At 51.1% G+C, this 15592-nt stretch overlaps 2 long non-coding RNA genes across 2 annotated transcripts; one reads left to right on the forward strand and one right to left on the reverse strand.

The window, feature by feature from the left end:
• The first annotated feature begins 658 nt into the window (after positions 1-658).
• On the forward strand, positions 659-12971 carry LOC123465247. The gene is made up of 3 exons (XR_006640408.1): positions 659-787; positions 5898-6020; positions 12225-12971. It is a non-coding gene; the product is annotated as an uncharacterized LOC123465247 (long non-coding RNA).
• Positions 12972-13059: 88 nt separating this feature from the next.
• On the reverse strand, positions 13060-15089 carry LOC123330979. The gene is made up of 2 exons (XR_006547346.2): positions 14896-15089; positions 13060-13467 (listed from the first exon to the last, which is right to left on the reverse strand). It is a non-coding gene; the product is annotated as an uncharacterized LOC123330979 (long non-coding RNA).
• Between the last annotated feature and the right edge of the window lie 503 nt (positions 15090-15592).

Consider the following 15592-nt stretch of genomic DNA (forward strand, 5'->3'; position numbering starts at 1 on the left):
AAGTGGCCATCAGTGGGTGACTGGACAAACGGAGTGTGTTCTGGGCATGCGGTGGAGTATTATTCGGTCATGAAAAGGAACAGAATTTTGACATATGCTGTAACATGGATGGACCATTTTCATCATGCTGAGTGAAGTAAGCCAGACGCAGAAGGACAAATACTCTATGATTGCACTTGCAAGCAAGTTCAAGGAGACAGAAAGTTGAATAGAGGTCACCAGAGAAGGAGGGGGGAGTTTCATGAGGGCAGATTTGTGGAGGGATGATGAAAAAGTTTAGGTGTAGGTAGTGGTGCTAGTTACCCTAAATTGTGATGGTATTTAATGCCACTAAAGTGTGCACTTAAAAAGGGTTAAAATAATAAATATAATGTATATGTTTACCATAGTTTAAAAAATCTAAAGAGGCCGGTCCCTGGAGAAGGAAATGGTAACCCACTCCAGTATTCTTGCCTGGGAAATCCCATGGACAGAGGAGCCTGGAGTGCTGCAGTCAATGGGATAACAAAGAGTCAGACACAACTTAGCAACTAAACAACACCACACAACAAAGAGGCCAGTGTGGCTGAAACAGGGAGTGAGGGAGTTATAGGAGTTAGATCCTCGGGCCCAGGGCGGGAGGGCACATCGTGGCTGTCATGGCGAGGTCTGCCTTTCCTCTGAATGAGGTGGGGGAAAGGGGCAAGGATTGCAGGCGGAGAGGGACAGGATTTGACTCTCGGCTTCTGTGTTGGGAAGGGAGGCAGAGGACAGACACCACGCGTGCCTGGCACAGAGTAAACCCTTGGTAAGTGTCGCTGTAAAGGAGGCGCTGAGTCTCTGGAGGGAAACAAATTCCAGCTGTAGTTGCCTCTGGGGAGGGGGAGCTGGGTTGAAGGGAGGCCTTTTCTTCTTGATGCAACAACTGGACTATAAGGAAGGCTGGGCACCAAATAATGGATGTCTTTGAACTATAGTGTTGGAGAAGACTCTTGAGAGTCCCTTGGACTGCAAGAAAATCCAACCAGTCCATCCTAAAGGAAGTCAGTCCTGGGTGTTCATTGGAAGGACTGATGCTGAAGCAGAAGCTCCAATACTTTGGCCACCTGATGCGAAGAGCCAACTCTTTGGAAATGACCCTGATGCTGGGAAAGATCGAGGATAGGAGAAGGGAATGACAGAGGATGAGATGGTTGGATGGCATCACCGACTAGATGGACATGAGTCTGAGAAAATTCTGGGAGAGAGTGAAGAACAGGGAGCCTGGTGTGCTGCAGTCTATGGGGTCCCAAAGATTAGGACACGACTTAGTGACTAAACAATCTTTTTGTGGGCTGTGCACGCAGGGTGAGCAGAGGGCTGCAAAGAGTCTATCCGACCACCAGGAGGCGCCATAGGACCATATAAGAGCCATGCAGCCCTCCTGGGTTGCCAGCGTGGCTCAGCTGGGCCCTACCCTTTGCTTTCCGAGGCCGCCCCTTGCTGCCCATCAGAGGCGGGTGAGCACCCCAGCGACCTGGGGCGGGAGAGTCAGCCCCCTTCGCGCTCCCCTCACCAAGCCCCTGCACTGCTGAACGTGATCCCCCTTTCTCTCGCGGGGGCTCAGCTGAGCAGCTGATGAGCTCGGACTGCAGGACGCACAGCGCCTTCTGGACCAGCCCTGTGCCTTCAGCAGAGTTCACGGGGGTTCTGTTCTTCCGGAGACCCCACCCCCAAACCGGCTCTGACCGCAGCCTGTCCGTGGGGGTCCATGGCACCTCCATTCAGCCAGCTGTTCCAGCCCAAAGCCTTGAGGTCGTCTCTGACCCCTCTCTCTGACACCTCACTCCCAACCCATCCGTAAGTCGGGCTGGCTTTTGCTCCCCAGTGGATCTAGAATATGCCTGCTTCTCCCCTCCACCTGGGGTTGGGGGGCAGGTAGGGGGACACCCACCCTGTGCAGAGTTGAAGGAGGTGCTCACCCCCAGACCGGGCCCTGCTGGCCTCCTCTCTGGACTCAGGGAGCCTCCTCCGCCTCCCCTGTTCCTGGCTGTTCCCCCGCACCCTGACCCCCTGACCTCTATGCCTGTGCCAGGCGTTTGCTTCCCTCATCTCTTCTGAATGTGCCTGTGTTTACTGCCTGCCTGCCTCTCTCTCGGATGCCAGCCACACATGGCAGCAACTCAGCCTTGTTTGCTGCCGCATCCCAGCCCCCAACCATGCTGGCACAAAGTAGGCCCCCAGTGAGTGTTGCAGGGCTCAGCGAGTGAGTGTGTGGCCTGAAGTGGCCCTTCCCTTTTCTCCCACCCTCTGTCAACCTAGCTGACTCCCACTCAGACCTCCCAGGTGGCTCAGGGGTAAAGAATCCACCTGCCAATGCAGGAGACGCAAGAGACGCAGGTTCCATCCCTGGGTGGGGAAGATCCCCTGGAGTAGGAAATGGCAACCCACTCCAGGATTCTTGCCGGGAAGATTCCATGGACAGAGGAGCCTGGTCTATAGTCCATGGGGTGACAAAGAGTCAGACACAACTGTGCATGCACGGCACTCCTACCCAACCTTTAGAACCCATTTCAAGGGCCTGCCCTCCCCAAACGCTCCCAGACAGGGGGTGCAATTCATCTCTTGTGAGTCCCAGGTCTGGCACCCCACCCGACAGCGACCTTCCCGAGGAAGGAGCCCTGTCCTGGTCATATGCCCCAGGACGTTCCAGCTGTGAGAACTGGAGCGAGTTATTAACCCTCTCTGTGCATCAGTTCCCTCACCTGTAAAATAGGGATAATGACCCTCTTCATAGGATTGTCGGGCTTCTCTGGTGGCTCAGATGGTAAAGAATCTGCCTGCAATGCAGGAGACCCAAGGTTCAGTCCCTCGTAGGGAAGATCTCCTGGAGTAGGAAATGGCAGTTCACTCCAGTACCCTTGCCTGGAGAATCCCACGGACAGGGCAGCCTGGTGGACTATAGTCCAGGGGGTCACAGAGAGTCAGAGACAACCGAGCGACTAGCACTTTCGCACAGGATTGATTGTAGGAGGATCAAATGAGTTAATACGTGCAAAACACGTAGAACGGCTCCTCACAGAAAGCAAGCGCGCAGTACGTGTGAGCTATTATTATATTTGCAAAGGGCCTGGCCCAGGAGACATTTGTAGAATGGATGACTCGCTGAATTGTGCGTGACCTTTAACTTCATGAGCAGAAATGCCAGAGCACGGGAACGGGTAAGCTTTTAGCTGGGAGAAAAATACACGATCATCAAGCGTATTAAGCATTTTAATTAGCGCCTCCTCCATGCCCCCATGCTATCTGGCCTCTGCCTTCCGCCCCTATTTTTGTTTGGCCTTGGTGTCACTTTGAGGATCAGAATTTGGGACATGTCTTTTGCCTGCGTCCTGAGCCCATGCATCAGACCCAGTGGCCTCCCACGTGTCTTCCATCCTCCTGCTTTAAATAGCATCCTCTAGCTAACTGTGAAAAGGCAGCCTGGAGCACAGCTTACATAAACGGGACCAACGTCTCCCCCATGAAGCTGAGACCCCGAGTCTCCCAGCAAATCCTACCAGGCTGGGAGAATGCGGCTCCTCCCGCCAGCAGGGGGCGCCCAACACCTCTTCTCCTGAGAGGCTCAGGGAAGCTCTAGGAACGGCACACCTGTCCCTGCTGCTGCTGCTGCTGCTAAGTCGCTTCAGTCGTGTCCAACTCTGTGCGACCCCACAGACGGCAGCCCACCAGGCTCCTCCGTCCCTGGTGGGACTTAAAGAATTCTAACGCTGGGTCCGCACCCTCAAGTTGATCTGGAACGCAGCCTGGACACTGGGGTTTTTAACACTTCCCATGCGATTCCGATGTTCAACCAAGATTGAGACTCGCAGCTCAGGAACCCAGCCTTCCTCTCCCAACCGCTGGGGTGGGCTCATTCTAGGCGCGAAGCACGGATCTCACTTTCTTGACCCGCCTGTTATAACCGGTTCAGTTCAGTTCAGTCGCTCAGTCGTGTCCTACTCTTTGCGACCCCGTGGACTGCAGCACGCCAGGCCTCCCTGTCCATCACCAACTCCCGGAGCTTGCTTAAACTCATGTCCATTGAGTCGGTGATGCCATCCAACCATCTCATCCTCTGTCATCCCCTTCTCCTCCTGCCTTCAATCCGTCCCAGCATCAGGGTCTTTTCAAATGAGTCAGTTCTTCCCATCAGGTGGCCAAAGTATTGGAGTTTGAGCTTCAGCATCAGTCCTTCCAGTGAACACTCAGAACTGATCTCCTTTAGGATGGACTGGTTGGATCTCCTTGCAGTCCAAGGGACTCTCAAGAGTCTTCTCCAAAACCACAGTTCAAAAGCATCAGTTCTTTGGCACTCAGCTTTCTTTATGGTCCAACTCTCACATCCATATGTGACTACTGAAAAAAACCATACCTTTGACTAGGTGGACCTTTGTTGGCAAAGTAATGCCTCTGCCTTTTAATATGCTATCTAGGTTGGTCATGTTAACAGCCACAAGCCAAGTTCCAAACTGTCCCTCTGCCTCCTGTACAGTTTCACCCTTTTTACAGATTGCCCATTATTTACCTTGAACATAGCGCACTTTTAAATTTTAACCCCATTTTAGGCAGATGGAAAATTCTGTGTGGGACGTACTGGTCTGTTTTCTTTAGAACACATTTAAATAGAAGTTGAACTATTAAAACTTCAAGCCATGCTCCACTCCAAATCATTTTGTGCAGACCCAGGGGCACACTCACCACACCTGGGAGGGCACGTGGGATCTGGGATTAGAGGCTGCCTTTCAGGGTTGCAGAGAATAGGAATGGAGGGGGTTAATTCTAAGTCACAGACAGCACATGGATGCTGAAAATGCTTAAAATATCTCTCGAGGGACTCACAAGAACCTAGTAAAAGTAGCTACCTCTAGGTCTTCTGGGCTTTTTTTTTTTTTCTCTTTCACTTTTAAAAATAAATCTCTCTTTTTTTTTTTTTTTTTTTGTCTTTTTTTCTTTTTTGGCTGCACTGCTGGGCAGTCAGGATCTTAGTTCCCCAACCAGGGATTGAACTCGTGCCCCTTGCATTGGCAGCCTGGAGTCTTAACCCCTGGACCAGACAGGGAAGGCCCCCAAATAAATCAATTTTAAGAAGAGATAGAATAGGTTAACAGAAGGAAGTGTCCAAGATGGAGGCGCCAGTGCCAGAGCCCCAACTGTGGTTGAGGATGCCCAGCCTGGTCCAGGCAGCAGAGGCACAGGATCAGGGTGGGGGCTCCTGGTGTCCTGGTCCCCAGACACCCTCTGCCCTCCGTGTGGGCAGTTAGCCTTCCTCACACCACAGCCAGGGCACGGCTGTACCCACGCAGGGACCTGGGGACAATACTAAAGTCACCAGACTGAAGAAACAAAAAGTCCAGGTCACTGAGTTGAATTTGAACATCAGAATGTCAGATGAACAATGAATCGTTTTATAGGATAAGTTCTATGCACTGCGTCCCATGCATTTGTCTATTTAAGCATTGTTCAGTGACCCGACATTTAACTGAGCACCCTCTACTTCACCTGGAGGCACCTGGGAGAGGCATCCAACCACCGGCCTGGCTCCCATGAGCAGGAGAGGGAAAGAGGGAAGGTGGGCAGTGCGGCAGGCTGATAATGGCCCCCCAGATGCAGAGAACCTGTAACTGCTACCCTGCCTGTCAGAAGGACTTTGCTGATGGGATTGAGTTAAGGATTTCAAGAAGGGGAGATGATGCTGCATTATCCAGATGGGCCCTAAGTGTAATCAAAAGTGTCCTTACAAAAGGGAGGCAAGAGAGTCAAAGAAGGAAGTCAAAGGTGTGACTTCCAAGCCCTCGGGGTGTCCTGTCCCTGGGGAAGGGCCTGCTGCTCTCGGTCACTGTCTGGGAGCAGCCCACAGGAGCCTGGTCTCCACGGGAATGTTGTCTCCTTCCATACAGGCGGCTGAGGTAGTCAGTGACACACCCCATCCTTGGAGACCTCAGAGAGGCATCTTTATGGCTACCGTGTTCCACAGCCTTCTTTGTCTCATCCTATCGCAAAGAAACCAATGCACAGAGAAGGTAAGAAACTTGCCAAGGTCACACAGCCTTGGAATTTGAACCAAAGTGGTCCGACTCTGAAGTCTATACCACTTACGTATGATTCTAGAATGCTTCCTTCACATATCTTTGAGTAAAAGCTGTCTCGAACCACATTGGGGATCAAGTAGAATATATATTAGAAATATTAATAGATTAATTTCAGGACTCCCCTGGCAGTCCAGTGGTTAAGACTCTGAGCTTCCACTGCAGGGGGGTGTGAGTTCGATTCCTGGTCGGGGAAACTAAGATTCTGCATGCTGCAAAGTGTGCCCTCCCCCCCCCCAAAAAAAATAGAAATGGGTTAATTTCAAAAATATTACAAGCTGATAACATCCAGTGTTGGGAGTGGCATGGGGACATGAGAACGCACAAATCCCATTCACTCTGGCGGGAGTAGGAATTGCGTACAGACTGTCATTGAGCAATTGCCAGGATTTACAAAAATTATGTCTGTCCATTTTTTGTCCTAGCGATTTCACTTCTGAGGCTTCCCTCGTGGCTCAGCTGGTAAAGAATCCGCCTGCAATGCAGGAGACCTGGGAAGATCCCCTGGAGAAGGGAAAGGCTACCCACTCCAGTAATCTGGCCTGGAGAATTCCATGGACCGTATAGTCCATGGGGTCGCAAAGAGTCGGACACGACTGAGCGACTTTCACTTTCACTTCACTTTCAATTTCAGTTCTGGGGCTTCCCTTGTAGCTCAGTCGATAAAGAATCTGCCTGCAATGCAGGAGATTTGGGTTCAATTCCTGGGTCAGGAAGATCCCCTGGAGAAGGAAATGGTAACCCTCTCCAGTATTCTTGCCTGGAGAATCCCCATGGACAAAGGAGCCTGGCAGGCTACAGTCCATGGACTCGCAAGAGTCGGACACAACTTAGCGACTAAACCACCACCACCAATTTCACTTCCAGGTGTTCTGTCCCACAGAATCCCTCACGTCTGCACAAGGCTGCTCATCGAGGCACGGTTTGTAATGGAGAACCACTGAAAATAACCTACATATCCAGCACCAGGGGAGTGTGAAAGTGAATGATGGTGCTCTATCGGCACAGTCTTGTGATGCTAAAGCGGCTTAGGGCAAGGAGTAGACGGACAATAACGTTTATGTCAAATAATAGGAGACAAGGTGTGAGAGTGTGTGTGTGCGCCCTGGTGATGCATGAAAATATGCAAAAACAGAGACCACCCTTACTAGTATTTATGCTTCCTTCTGGAGACTCAGCCTTTATCCTTGCAGCTAACACTGAGGCTTCACCATGTGCCCAGCACATCTGGCATTTTTGCCCATGGTGTCTCTCCTCAACACACAGCCAGAGGTCAGGTCCTGTCCCTCCCACTCATCTCACAAGATCACAGACAGCAGATCCTGGCATGTGACCCTCCCCCTTGGCCTGCCAGCCTCAGACCCAGAGTTCCTGGCTCCTCCTTGTATTACCTGAATCTTTTACCTTTTTTGTTTTTTTTAACCACACCAGGTGGCATGTGGGAATCTTAGTTCCCCAACCAGGGATCAAACCCACGCCCCCTGCATTGGAAGCACAGATTCCTAACCACTGGACCGCCAGGAAAGTCCCCTACCTTCCCTTATTTCTGATGCCACCAACTAGGGGGCTTGCAGACTCCTGAGAGACTGTCCTTCCAGGGTAGGCAGTTCCTAGGGCTCAGAAAGGGTTACCTGGGAGAGTGCCTTTTAGATGCAAACTAAACCATCCAGAGGAGCTCTTACACCCTGGACCACCACCACCACGCCCACCCCAGGGCCAGGCCCAGCCAGCTAGGGACAGCCCGTGCTCCCCAGAGCCCACTGGAATTATTCAGCTCTGCTTACCTTCTTCGCTCGCCTGTTCCTTCCTACAGACACCACAGTAAAGGCTCCTGCCCACATATTCCCTCTCACTGCCTTCCATCAACCCTGGTGCTTCCCCCCTTCCATGCCCGCCTACTCTCCTCTGGAGTGTGGGACCCTCTCCTCACAGAAACTGAGAGGCAAAGTGTCTTTTCTTTCTTTCTTTCTCTATCTCTCTGTATCTCCATCTTTCTCTTTCTCAGAACCTTAGTTTCATTGAAATCATGCCCTCGGCAGTGAAAAGTGCAGAGTCCTAACCACTGGACCGCCCAGGAATTCCTAAGCTGCCTTTTCCAGGTCCTTGGGCCTCACCACACCGGGCAGAATAACAAAATCTACACCGAAAGTGTAGAATACTGGAGTGGGTTGCCATTTCCTTCTCCAGGAGATCTTCCGGATCCAGGATCTAACTCAGGTCTCCCCGATTGCAAGCAGTCTCTTTACCGTCTGAGCCACCAGAGAACCCACATTGAAAAGCCCTCCCGCATCTCCCTGTCTGAACGACCACCCCTCAGTGGCTTGTGCGCTGTGCCGACTCCCAGACTCCTCCGGACCCTTCCGGCTCCTAGTCTGTCTGGAGATGTTCCGTGTGAAATGGACACATCTGTGAGCCGTGTGCAAGGATTACCATGACGCCACACAGTAACACATCCTCCTCCTTATTCCCCTGGGCCCCGCCCCTTCCTGGGAGCAAGGCCCCCGGGTCCAGCTACCTTCAAACCCTGGGGTAGCAGGAGGTGGCGAGTTCCAAAGGGAGACTCTGATTTTTGCTCTGCAGATCCGTGTGTACACACATTTTTAAACAATAATGTATTATTTTATGCCCACTGAAGAATGGTGCTTGCCCTCCGGGTCTGCAAGGGTTAGGTCACAAGGCACTACAGTTCCTGACCTTCAGGACAGCCTGCCGGGGGTTCAGGGTGGAGATCAGGAATTGAGGCACTCTGTGCTCTGGGAGAGGAGAAGGCCATGGCACCCCACTCCAGTACTCTTGCCTGGCAAATCCCATGGACGGAGGAGCCTGGTGCGCTGCAGTCCATGGGGTCGCAAAGAGTCAGACAGGACTGAGCGACTTCACTTTCACTTTTTACTTTCATGCATTGGAGAAGGAAATGGTAACCCACTCCAGTGTTCTTGCTTGGAGAATCCCAGGAACGGGGAAGCCTGGTGGGCTGCTGGCTATGGGGTCACACAGAGTCAGACACGACTGAAGCGACTTAGCAGCAGCAGCAGTGCTCCGGGACAGCTGTCAGAACAGGCCTTCAGACAGTTAGATATTTGCAGGAGAGAATTTTATGAAGCCAAACTCTTGCATCTTCCCATATTCTGAAAAAGCATGGGGACTTTCCTTGATGGTCCAGTGGCTAAGACTCTGATCTCCCAATGCAGGGGGCCCTGGGTTGGATCCCTGGTCAGGGATCTAGATCCCACATGCCACAACTAAGATCTTGTGTGGCGAAATAAATAAATATTTTATTTTTTAAAAAAAAGAAGGAAAGAAAGCACTAAAACCATTTACTAAGCTACCTGTTCCTCGTACCAAGGTGTGTGATTGGTGGCCAGTACTCACTTCCCCAAAATCACATACACACTGACCTCCCCCCTTACCTCTCTGGAACAGTTCCTTGGCCTGAGAGACTGCCCCCTGGGCTGTGGTCCTCAGTGAGATTCTGAATAAACTCAACAGCTTTCACATTGCACGGTTTTTCTTTACAACGACATCTATTACTTGAGTGAATGAGGGTGGGTTTGGGGGAAAGAAAGGAGGAGGTGCTTTACACCAAGAGCTGTGTGCTTTGGCAGGGTGTGCGGGGGAGTGTTAGGGAGGCTTGCTCGGTCTTTGCTGCTTGTCACTGGTCTTGAAGCTTTGCTCTAAAAGAAGCCCCAGCCGGGTGTGAGGAAAGGGGTTTCTTACTCAGACCTGTTGGCACTTGCTGTCTCGGTGGCAGCCTCTCCTCCACCGCACCCGGCTCCTGACAGCATCTTCCGCCGCCTCCTCCTGCCAGCTTCAGAAGCCCTTCATCGGAGGACATGAACAGGCCTCATTTGTCTCTGCCTCGGACCTTGCTCCCACGTGTCCGAAATCTCCAGGGGCTGGGTTCTTCTCCAGACAGCTGCCCACCACACCCCAGCAACACTCACTGGACCATCAGGAAGTGAGCCCCCAATGTTCTCCTGGGTTCACATACCAGATCAGTCACAAAATTGCTGTGTGACCTCACACACATTGCTTCATCTCTCCGAGCCTCAGTTTCCTCACAAGTCAAATAGGAATAAGACACCATCTACCTCGTAAAGTTGTTGGCTCTTTGACTAGATCTGAGACACTTAATGTAATGCTCAGAGTAAATGTTCACTTTCAATTGTCAAAGTTTATTCTTAACCCACCCATTTCCTCCCCCACTCCCTATTTCTAAGTGAATAAACCATTTACTGAGTGCCTGCTGTGTCCCTGGCCCTTGGCCTAGTTTCCAGAGAAAAAGTGGAAGTGGTGATAGATTTTGTTTTCTTGGGCTCTAAAATCACTGCGGACAGTGACGGCAACCGTCACTGAAATCAAAAGGTGCTTGCTCCTTGGAAGGAAAGCTGTGAGAAACCTAGGCAGCATATTAAAAAACACCGACATCACTTTGCCGACAAAGGTCTGTATAGTCAAAGCTATGGTTTTTCCACTAGTCATGTGAGAGTTGGACCGTAAAGAAGGCTGAGGACTGAAGAATTGATGCCTTAGAGCTGTGGTGCTGGAGAAGACTCTTGAAAGTCCTTTGGACGGCAAGGAGATCAAACCAGTCAATCCTAAAGGAAATCAGACCTGAATATTCTTTGGAAGGACGGGTGCTGAAGCTCCAATACTTTGACCACCTGATGCGAAGCGCCAATTCATTGGAAAAGACCCTGATGCTAGGAAAGATGGAAGGCAAAAGGAGAAGGGGACGACAGAGGATGAGATGGTTGGATGGCATCACTGACTCGATGGACATGAGTTTGAGCAAACTCTGGGAAACAGTGAGGGACAGAGAGGTCTAGCATGTTGTAGTCCATGGAGTTGCAGAGTCAGACATGAATTAGCTACCGAACAACGACAAAAAACAGAGATAAAACCACTTGTTTCTTATAAATCACAGACTGGTTTGGAGCCAGTGACAGCAATAAAGAGTGAGGTTAGACACCAAGAAGAACTTCCTAGTACAAGAGGTTAGCAGATTCCAGGAGTGCAGGGAGGGGATTAGACTGAGGGAAGTGACTCTTCTGAAAATGTTTGAGACCTTCCCAGCTTTCTGAGCCACAGTGGTGAGTTGCTGGGCAAGAGAAGAGGAGAAAAGAAGTATTTTTCCAGACAACATTTGGTGTGTCTGAGGGGAGCCATGAGAAATTGACAACGTTTTCCTGAAGAGGCAGCTGACTGGCGTTTTGATTCTCAAACTCAGCAGGTCCCAGCCTGGCAGGATTGGGATGGAAGAGAGACTGATGAGAAATAAATGAGACCGGTGCTGAAATTTCTTCTTTGCCAATAAAAGAAAGTTACAATTCAAAATTGGTTGAGTGTCTCCAGGAAGTGGGAGAAGAGGATGGATCAGAGACAGTTCTCGTCTGTAACAACTCTGTTAGCGGGCGGCACCCAGGGGAGGCACGGACTCCTCCCTCTTGCAGCAGCTGCTGGAGTGGGACCAGGTCATAAGGCACTTCAAATGCAGAAAATGCAGCTGCTTAGACCAGTGATTCTCAAACTTGAACTTCAGAATCCCATGGGGGGCTTTTTACAACACAGATTGCTGGGCCGTGCTCCCAGTTTTGATTAGAAGGTCCAGGGCGGAGGCTGAGAAGTCACGTTTCTCACAAGTTTCTGGATGAGGCTGGACCATGCTTTGAGATGGGTGGTTCTAGATGGATCCCCAGGATCCTGGGCCCAGGTCTGTCCAGCTCTGGCAGGTGGGATCCCCGAGGAGTTGCCTGATGCAATGCTGGGAGGAGGTCACAGAAGGCTTCCTGGAGGAGGAGGTGCCCGAGTTGAGCCTGAAGTTGGGATTTTCCAACTTCAAAAAGAGAGGCTGGAAGAATGGTAGTATTGCGTGGGTGAAGGAGAGAAATCGTTTCATCTGTACAGAGTGATTGGGTAAGGTGGGTGATTGGGTGGTTGCTGACACAGGAGCAGTGGGCAGGGTCTGGCTCACGAAGGACCTTGAACGATAGGCCTTGACCCCTGCCTGTGTCTGAGAGCTGGGGTTAGCGCGGCTCGGGGACGTCAGCAGGACAGAAACGCGAGCAGAGCTGACTTGTGAAATGAGTTCTCTGCAGGGTCGCGGTTCAGGTACGATTCTTCATCCCCTCCTTACAGTTGAGGACACTGGGGTGCAGACAGCAGAAATGACTTGCCTAACACCAAGGCCGGAGAGTGGCAGAGCAGAGGACCTACCTGTCTGCTGGACATCAAGTCTGCCCCCCAGCTTCCATCTGTCCACGCCCCCCCCGACCCCCCAACTTTCCCTGCAAGGGTTTGGAGCAGGGAGAAGGCATCTGAATCCTGATTCTGTCTCCCTCCCTGAGGCCTCGCATTCTGATTCAGCCTCTCTTGGCCAAACCAGGAGGACCAACGAGTAAATACCTAGTTTATCACCTCAGTAAATGCCAGCGGCAGTGCTGGGCCCTGGGGCTGGAGAATCATGGGAGTGGGAGTGGGGCACGGTGCCACGGCTCTGTGCTGGCGTTCCCTGAGTCATCGGGCCCAGACACAAAGGGACCGCCGGCCCTGGCCACCCCGCTGTCAGATGAGACGCTTCCTTCTGCTCTAATGAGGGGTGTGCTCCGCGGAGGCCAGAGGCAGCCCCACTTGCTGGCTCTGGTCTCACCAGGCACTAATGAGGCATTTTGGAGCTTTGAGGTCATAGGGACCCAGGGCCAGGGGGAGGGATGATAAGCTGGTAGGGGGGCTCATCCTGGCTAGGGCAAGCATCCTGACCCCCACAGAGGCAATCACAGGGCACCATCCTGGCAGACTTTGCAAAGGCAAGACATGATCATTTATCGTAATATCCGACCCACGCTCCTCAGATTCCCAAACCAATGGTTGTTGACCTTCTGGGATTGTAGACCCCTTTGAGAATTGTATGACAGCTCAAAACTCTTCCCCCAACAAAAATTAAATGCAAACTAATAAAGTGATCATCCCAAGAGCCGGCGTTTTTGGATAATTTACTATGAGTCAGTTCGCAAATTACATGATTCACATGCCACGTCTCATTCAATCTTCATGACACCAAAGACCAAGTTCAATCCCTGGTCAGGGAACTAGATCCCACATACCGCAACTAAGTTCACATGCTGCAACTAAGACCTGGCAAGCTAAAGAAATAAAGAAAAGGGTGACATTAAACTTGTGTTATATTTAAAGGAACACACATGAGAGAAAACGGAATTCATTGGCTCATGTTACTGGAAAGGCCAAGGGTATAAGGCAGTGCTGGGTCTGGGTCTCAGTCTCTCCATCACTTGTCTGACTTCTGATCAGTGAAGATTCTCAGCCAGGTTCTTGCTCTGCACTGGCCAGGAGCTCCAGGGTAACCTCCTACCAGTTCAGCAACCTGTGAGGGAAAAACAGCCTCCGGACAAATGTCCCCACCAAAGCTCTGAAGCTGGCTCTCATCAGCTGGGCATGGCCCATCCCTGAGTCGATCGGTCACTGATGAGGGCAGTGAGAAGGTGGTCCTTGGGGTCTGGCTCAGAACTGAGGAGTAAGGAGCCCTCTCCTGGCTGTGTGATCCAGCAAAAGCGCTGTATCTCTCTGTGCAGAAATGTACTTATTATGGGAAACTTACACTGATGCCATCAAACCCGACCCCACCTCCCCCGCTCCTCCCCACCCCAGGGTGCGTGCTGCTTGGAAGCAGAGTGCAGAGGCCTGGCCAGGAGCTCAGATCCGGAGCCTGGAGGCCTGGGCTGGCAACTGGACTCCGCCCTGTTCTGAATATGTGGCCTTGGGTAAGAGACTGAACCGCTCTGTCCCTCAGTTTCCCCGTGTGGATAAATGTAATAGTTACCTCCTGGCTATGAAGACTAAATAGTTCAAAATACATAAAGCCCTTACAAGAATATGTAGCACACAGGACTGCTAAGTCCAGCTCTTCTTAAGATAGTGTGTGTGTGTGTGTATTTGTCTCAATCAAGTTTCTCTCAGCACCCCTTTAGGTACTTAAAAGTTATTGAGACCCCCCCTCAAAGAACTTTGGATTATACCTATTGATGTTTCCCGTATGAGAAATCCAAGTGAGAATATTTTAAAACAACTAATACATAGTGTGTCAACTAAGACAGTTCGAAAGCACCAATTCTTCGGCGCTCAATTAAAGAACTCAATTAACACTGACTATTATGATTATTAAACTGTGGTGTTGGAGAAGACTCTTGAGAGTCCCTTGGACTGCAAGCAGATCCAACCAGTCAATCCTCAAGGAAATCAATGCTGAATATTCATCAGAAGGACTGATGCTGAAGCTGAAGCTCCAATACTCTGGCCACCTGATGCAAAGAGCCGACTCGTAGGAAAAGACCCTGATGCTGGGAAAGATTTAGAGCAGGAGAAGAGGGTGATAGGGAAAGAGCTGGTTGGATGGCATCACCGACTCAATGGACTTGAGTTTGAGCAAACTCAGAGAGATGGTGAAGGACAGGGAAGCCTGGCGTGTTGCAGTCTGTGGGGTCGCAAAGAGTCAGACATGATTTAGTGACTGAACAACAATAACAGTTATGATTATTAGCTCAGAGCCTGGCGCTAGCAGGGGCTCCCTTTTTTCTTTAGGTTGGGCGTCTCCTTGGAGACAATGTTTATCCTCCCAAGGATGGCCTGGGTCTCCGTGTTCTCCAGGGTCACCCCGAGACCCCACACTCCTCCTAGGGGAGACCGGGCTGAGCCCAGCATGTGTCCTGTGCCGTCTCTCTGGCTACCAGCCTAATGCGGCTGCCCCCCGACGTGTGCCTGCCTGCCTCTGTCTGGCACCTTGGACGGGGTGTACCTGCGTCTGTGCCGGGAAGCTCGCCTCCTCAGCAGCTGGCAATTAGGAATTCACTCTCCTCCATGGACAGGGTCTAATCAGCCTGCCGATAATCAACAGCCCCAGAACATGGCTGCAATTCAGGAAAGATGATCCCCGAAGACTAGAGCCACTTAAATCCTGGCATTGACCACAGGTCCCCTTGGTAACCTGTAACTCTCAGCGCAGTTTAGCCACTGAGCTAATTGATGTTCTCCAAGGCAGTCAGCTCATACCCGGGTGATCGAAATGGGCTCTAATTGCCAACATCCTTCAGGTTAGAAGCCCCACGTGTTCCCCCATCCCACCCCACTCCCTGAGAGGCCCGAGTAGGAACTGAGTCTCTTGGCAAAGCGGTCCTCTGATTGCATCTAATTAATCGAAATAAGGTTCGCAGAAAGAATTAATTCAAGAACATATATCAGAGGAAGTCATGACATGGGGATGGCTCATAGCAAAGCAGGTCAGGTGGCCTCTCTGGATTCTGCGAGAGGCAGCTCCTTGAAGGGATGCTCCCCAGCTTTAAAAAAAAAAAAAATATATATATATATATATATTTATTTATTTATTTATTTTTGGCTCTGCTGGGTCTTCATTGCTGTGTGGGCTTTTCTCTAGTTGCAGTGGGCAGGCTTCTCATTGCGGTGGCTTCTCTTGCTGCGGAGCAGGGGCTCCCGGA

The sequence above is a fragment of the Bubalus bubalis genome, chromosome 21 (assembly GCF_019923935.1).
Source record: "Bubalus bubalis isolate 160015118507 breed Murrah chromosome 21, NDDB_SH_1, whole genome shotgun sequence".
Lineage (NCBI taxonomy): Eukaryota > Metazoa > Chordata > Mammalia > Artiodactyla > Bovidae > Bubalus > Bubalus bubalis.